A 7,428-nucleotide genomic window follows, 5' to 3' on the forward strand; every position below is an offset into this window, starting at 1 on the left:
TTATTTTTATCATCATCTTTATTATCATTATTATCCCTATCATTAAATCTTTATCATTATTACTATTATTGTTATCTTCGTTATGATTATGATGATGATACGATGATGATGATGTTGAGGATGATGATAATGATTTTTGGGTTTTATTATTATTATTATTATTTTTGTATATTATTTTATTACTTTATTATTATTATTTATTTTATCATCTTTCATCATCATCTCATCATAAATCACCCTCATCATCATCACATCATCTTTCATCATCATAAACCCTCATAATCACATCATTATTTTATTATTTTTATTATTATTATTATTTTTATTATTTTTATTATTATTTTTATTTTTGGTTATTGTTAAAATTATTATTTTTTAAATTAATTTTTTTGTTTTTTGTTTGTTTTTTTTGTTTGTTTTGGTGTTTTTATCATAACTTTACTAATGCGGTTTGTTGTTTTTTATCACCCCCCAAAATCTTTATTATCACCACAGTAACATAAATTTATCATCAACTTTAAATTCATCTTTTTCAAAACAAAAAAAAAAAATACATACAGTAAAAGCAAAAAATTTAATCGAAATTAAAATAAAAAAACGAGATTACAAAAAAAAAAAAAACTCTCTTTTCCCCTCCTTTTTCTTCTTTTTAAAATTTTTGTCTTTTCCCATATTCAAAAAAAATGGGAAGCCGTGTTCCAGCTGTCGTATAGTATTGCATCTGGGCCCTGGGGGGCCCAGCAAAGGGAGGCGAGGGGATGCTAATTTGCATACTTATTTCGTAAGGAAATCTTTTCCCCTTCCAGGTTTTCTCGATATGGGAAAAACGGGGGGGGGGGGTTATTTACCGTGCAGGGGGGGGAAAAGGTTCTGAGCCCTGGCTTTTTTTTTTTTATTGTGTTTTACTTTTTCTTCTTTAATTCGAGGGCTTTTTTTGTGTTACTTTTTGAAATCGGTGGTAAAGGGGCCTGGTTTCACGTGTGAGAAAGTTTTTATAACCTTTTTTTAAAGGATAAACATTATTTATTGATTTTTTTAGGGGACTTTTTTGAAAAATTTTGCTTACCCTATTTAATACCTGTTCCCAGGATTCGATTAAACTACTCATCTCCCCATTATACATCTACAGTTCCCTTAGCTATTTATTCCCTCTTATCAAACTCCCCATTTTAAACAATTTATCTATCACTTTCCTTTCTATCTATCCTCCATTTTGGGCCCATTTTTTTTTCCCTGTCCTCCTATCCAATTTTATTATGTAACCCAACAAGCTTTTCGCCCCCTCCCCCCCTCCACCCCAAATACCGTTTATCGGGCAAAGGTAAAAACACACGCCGGGGGGGAACCAGGAAACCCCCCAAACCCCCCCTCGCCTCTGTAAAAATTCCAGGGCGGGGGGAAAAAAAAAAAAGAGCGCCGGTTCCTCTGTCTTTTACGGCCCCGCCTCTCCTCAGACCCCCGGTGACCTCCCTGAGCAAACTGAAGAAAAAATTTCCCCAAAAGTTGTTTCCTCACCCCATTGGGCGCCGCCCGCTGGAGAAATCCTATTTGTTAAGAAATTTGGGTTGGGAAAAACCCAAATTTTTTTCTGCAGTGAGGGAAAATAGCCGGCGTTTGGGTTTTGGTTTGGAAAGAGCAAAACCTTTCCACTCTGGATTTTGATCGGATTGAGAAAACAAACTCGTGTCTCCGAGATAATTTCGTGCCGGCGTGATTGGGGTATTATTCGCTTGTTTTAATATGCGATTTTAATTTCCCCGCGCTGTTTCATGCCGCCAAAAATTTTAAACCCTTTAGAAATTTTTCGTCGGTTATCTTTTCCGGGTCTTTTGCTTTCTTTGATCCCACTGCAGAGTATAAAAACATTATTAAAATTCCCTTTTTTTAAAATTCTTTTCTGTTTTTTTTAATATCTTTGCAGTAACTTTTTTTTTAAACGGGAAAAACCCAAAAAAAAAAAGGGAATTATAAAGTAGAGTAAGAAAACCCGAAAAATGAAAAGCTTTTAAGGGGATTTAAAAAAAAAAAAATAAATAAAAAAGGGAAAATAAAAAAAAAAAAATAAATAAATAAAAAAAAAAAGCAAGAAGAAAAAAAAAAACAAAACCAAACAGGTAAAGGGTTTGGAAAAATCGATAGACTATAACCTAAATCCTAAACCTTTAACCCCGCCGTTTTTTTGACAGGGCAATAAGAGGAAATATCTTTAATGAATAAACCCATTTTCCCTTCTAATGAATGTTTTAAAAAGTGAGAGAGGTTTTTTAAAATTTACTCTTGTGGAAAATGTTTGTCTTTCCTTAAAGCTACGAATAATAACGCCACGAGGGATTCAGGTTTTGAAAACACCTTGTCCGTTTTTAAAGCGCCGCTCCAAAAATAAAAAATTAAATTTTCCTTAATTTCATTATCTGGGTTTATTTCTTTATAAGCCTACGTTATCTTTTATTTCGTTTTTTTCTTTTTTAAACGTATAAAACACCATCAGTACAAAGTTTTTCTATTGATATTTTTGTTATCAATTTTCAAAAATTATTATCATTATTCCCTTTAATTTTTTTTTCCTTTTTTATTAGCAGTATTTTTTTTGTTTTGATTTTCCATAAATCATCCCCTCTTTTCATCATTTCATTACCATTATCATTACCCATTTTTCATCATCATCATCATATCATCATCATCATCCCATCATCATCATCTTTATCATCATCATCTTTCATCATATCACATCACATCATCATAAATCATCATCAATCACATCATCTCATCTAATCACATCATCCCATCATTATCTTTATCATTATCATCTTGTTATTATTATTATTATTATTATTTTATTATTTTTAAATTATTATTATTTTTTTAGCACCCAGCACCCCTTTCATCGTCATCATCATCATCAACACCCTCACAATCATCATCATCATCATCATCACCCATCATCATCATCATCATCATCATCATAATCATATCATCATCATAAATCATCTTTTATCTTTATCATTATTATTATTATATTATTTTTAAATTATTATCATCACACATCATAAATCACACCCATCATCATCACTCTCACCCTCATCAGGATTATCATTATCATTACCAAAAATATTATTTTTTTTTTTGCTGCTTTTGATCATTATCATTAAAGTTTTTTTTTATTTTTATTTTTTTTCATTGTTATTAATTATTATTTTGTTTTTGTTGTGTTGTTTTTTTGGTTTTTAAAATTTTTAAATTACTATCATTGCCATGAACCATTTTCATATTAAATACGGTTATGACAAATAGGGGGTTTCACGGGAGGTTTTTTTGTCGGGCTCACCCCTGATATAATTCCTTTTGAAATTTCTTTGATGTATATTTCTGACAAGGCACAATGGGAAACCGGTCAAAAAATTTCTCTTTTTTTTGGGTAAAGGGGTTTCATTCTCTTTCCCTACCTTTTTTTTCCCTTTATCATGTTTGTTATTCCCTTTTATTATCATCACCCTTATTTCATATTATCTTTTGTTCTTATCTTTCACTTATCATTTTCTTTCATGGTCATTATTTTTTTTGTTTTTTATCCCAATCTTATTATCAATCATTATTTTTTGGGCTGTTTTTGGGTATTATTTATTATTATTATTTAGGACTATTATTATTTTTAAATTATTATTTTTATTATTTTTAAATTATTATTATTTTATAACATTATTTTAAAATAAATTATTATACTACACTATTTTTGTTGTTTTGTTTTTTGTTGTTTTACTATTATCATTAGTAGTAGCATTATCATTATTACTATTTTTGTTGTTTTTTGTTATTGTGTTGTTTTTTTGTTTTTGTTTTTTTTTATTGTTTTGTTTTTTTTTATCATTATTTTTTGTTAATATCTTTTTAAATTTTGTTTTTTTTGCTAATCCCTTTGTATTTATTTTATGACAATTATTGTTTAAAATAAAAATTTAGAAATACTCAGTAGGAATTTGGCTACTTTCATTTTTTATTTCATCATTATTGTTTTTATTACCAGTATCATTAACTGTTTTTGTTTTTTATTTTATCACTTTTTTTTATTTTTAAAATTTTATTTTTCAATTTTTCATTATGGTCATAATCATTGTCTCAATGCTTTTGGGTTAATTATCATAATTTTTTTATATTTTATTGTGAAATATTATTATTATTATCTTTAAATTATCATTTTTAAACTTTTAAATATTTTTTTATCATTATTTATTTTTATTTTTTTAATATATTTTTGATTATTATTATTATCATTATTATTTATTTTTTATTTTTAAATTTTAAATTTATTTTTTTAATTTTTTTTTAATTTTTTATTTTTTATTTATTATTATTGTTGTTTTTTATTTTTATTATTTATTTTTTTCAACATTAATTATTAAAATTTTTCCCCTTATTATCATTATAATCATAAAAAATCAATTTTTATAAAAATTATTATTATTTTTTTTTAAATTATTGTTTTTTTTTTTTAATTTTTTTAAAACCGCATTATCATTTTTGTTATTTTTTAAATTTTTATTATTATTTTTTATATTTTTTATCATTATTATGAATTATTTTTTGTTATTATTATCATTATTATTAGTATCATTATCACTTTATTGTTATTACATTATCATTTTTAAGATCCCCATCATGATTATTATTTTGATTTTTTATTATCTAATTATTACCTTTATTTTATTTTTGTATTTTATATTATTATTATTATTATTATTTTTATTATTATTAAAGATTATTATTGTATATTATTTTATCATTTTTTTTTTTTTTTTTTTTAACCCCCCCAAAAATTATTATCTTTATTATATTACTACCTCTTTATTATTTTTTACTATTACATCTTTTTTTATTTTTATTATTTTAAATTATTACTACCTGTTCCCTTTTAAATAAACATTATAGTTTTTCTAATTTTTTTTAAATTTGTGCTTGTTTATTCCTTTGGGCCCGCCCAATTTTTTTTTTTTTGGGAAAAGGGTTTTTCTAATGGGAGTAGGGATGTTTTTTTTTTCAGGGTAAAAAATGTTTATTCATCGGGTGCCAAAATCGGTGTTGTGTTTTTTTGTCTTTTTCGGGAAATTCCCATTATATCAATTTCAAAAACCCGCTGTTTCCTTTCTTTCTTTCAACTTTATTTTTCTTTCTTTTTCTTTTTTTTTTTTTTTTTATTATTTTTTTCTTTTTCCTTCGTATTTTAAAAAACTTTAACCTTTTTTTCTCAGGCCCCGGCTTTTGGCTTTATGATTTGAAGGGTTTCCTGCCCGAGCGACTTCCTCTGTGCCGATTTTTTCCCTGGGATACTTTTCCTCTTGTTTGGCTTTTTTCCTCCCAAGGGTACTTGGTTTTTTGTGTTTTGTAATTTCTTCCCCTATTTCCCCTTCCTCACTTTGGGTCATCTGTTTTCCCTGGATACCTGTACCACCCTTAACGCAATTTTTTGGTTCCCCTTATAATTCCCCCGTACAATATAAAAAACTCTTCTCTCGAACACTGTCATAATTTTTTCCCCAAAACCCACATAACATGGCAATTTTTTTTTGGCCCTTCTCTTTGCATTTCCCCCATCAATTTTTTCAAAAACCCAAACCACACATCTGTATAGTGTTTTTTTTCCGGGCATAAAAATTAAATCGGTAGAAACTTAAAAACCCCACAATGATGATGTAGTTATACGATTGTTAGGGTTATATTTTTTTATATGGTTATAAATTTATTATAAAATTCCACTACTGTTTTCCCCTATCATTTTATTTTTTTTTTCCACCCTTTCTCTAATCACCACTATCGTAGGGTACCCATCACCAATACCATTCTTATCTTAAAAAATATTGCGTTTTTATTTTCTTTATTATTTTTACCAATCCCTTTTCGGGATTTTAATCCTAACTTTACCACTGTTTTTTCCCTGCGGGGGCATATTCTATTGTTCTTCTCGTTTTTAAATCTGCTTCATTTAATTTTCTGGGGGGCCCCAATTCCGGGTATGCTGTATTAAAATATTTAAAAAGTTTAATTTGGGCCCTTTTGGGATTTAATATTTTTGGCCACAAATAATTCCTTTTTTTCTTTTGCTGTATTTACTTGAAATTTTACTTACGTCTATGACTCTTTTTTTTTAATCCCTTTTTTTTTTGGGTTTAAATTCCCCTTATTTATTTATTTTTCTTGTCTTATCGTGCCGGGTTATTTCATTCAATCTTTTATGCGTATCTATAATTCATTTATGATTTTCATTTTTTTTCTTTGTGGTTTCTATAGTATCGGTTTTTCATTTTTATTATGCTTTTTTTTATTTTTTTCTTTTCATACTTTTCTTTATTTGTTTATTTCATATACGTTGACCCCGGGTTTTTAAAAAGCGACTTGAAAAGAAACTCCGAAGAAAGCATCAGTGCAGGGGTCATGTTGTTCATAATACTATTAAATCTTAAAACCGAAAGCAGACGACCCAGCATATTCCATGGCGTTCGAACACCCACCCCCCTCCCCTCCCCCCTCCTTCCCCCAAATCTTTCCCCCCGTTTCCCCTTTACCTCTAAAACCCCCCTCCATCCCCCAAATTTCCCTTTCCCCCCACCACCCCCCCCCTACTTCCTCCCTCCACCGTCCCCCCCCAAAACATCTCCCTCTCCCCCACCTAGTCCTTCCACCCATCCACTTCCCCACTCCTCTCCCAAACCATCCCTCCACCCTCACCCCCCCCCCCACTCTTTCCCTCCACCCCACCCCTCCCCCCTCCCTCTCTCCCCCCCCCCTCCACCCCTCCGTCTTCCCCCCCCCTCTACCCTCCCCCTCCCCCCACTGCCCCTCTGTCCACCCCCCCCCTCCCCCCTCCCCCTCCCCCCCCCATTCCCTCTCTCCACCCACTCCCTACCCCACCCAAAGGGAAAAAAGGGGGGCCTTTTTCTAGAGACTTTTGGGGCCCAAAAAGAAAAATTTTGGGGGCGATTTTTCTGCACACAAAGGAGGGGCCCAAAAAGGGGTTTTTATAGGCCCCGGTTTTGGCCCCAGGGAAGCACGAAAGGAGTGAGTTTCGTGCGCCAAAACCCAGGGTTTTCCTAATATAAAAATTTTTAAATTAAAGACTTCATATTGGATTTTTCTTTTTTTTAAAAGGGGGGTAAAAAAAGGGGAAAGTAATTTTTGAAAGAAATTTCGGGGGAAAGGGTTTTTGTCGGTTCCCTATCTCTTGCTTTCAAAAAATTAGGGGACGAATTTGGGTCGGGGTTGGAATATTGCTTAAAGGTGAAGATTGATGGTTGGTTTTTGGGTAGTCTCTCGATGTTTTTTTTTTTTCTTGCCTCTTTACCTTTTTTTCTCTCTTTTTTTGGGTCTTTTCTCTTTTGTTTTTTTTTCTTTCAGTCTTTTTCCCTTCTATATTTGGGGCGTATGTGTATACATGTATTC

The sequence above is a fragment of the Penaeus monodon genome, chromosome 8 (assembly GCF_015228065.2).
Source record: "Penaeus monodon isolate SGIC_2016 chromosome 8, NSTDA_Pmon_1, whole genome shotgun sequence".
NCBI classification, from domain to species: Eukaryota; Metazoa; Arthropoda; class Malacostraca; order Decapoda; family Penaeidae; genus Penaeus; species Penaeus monodon.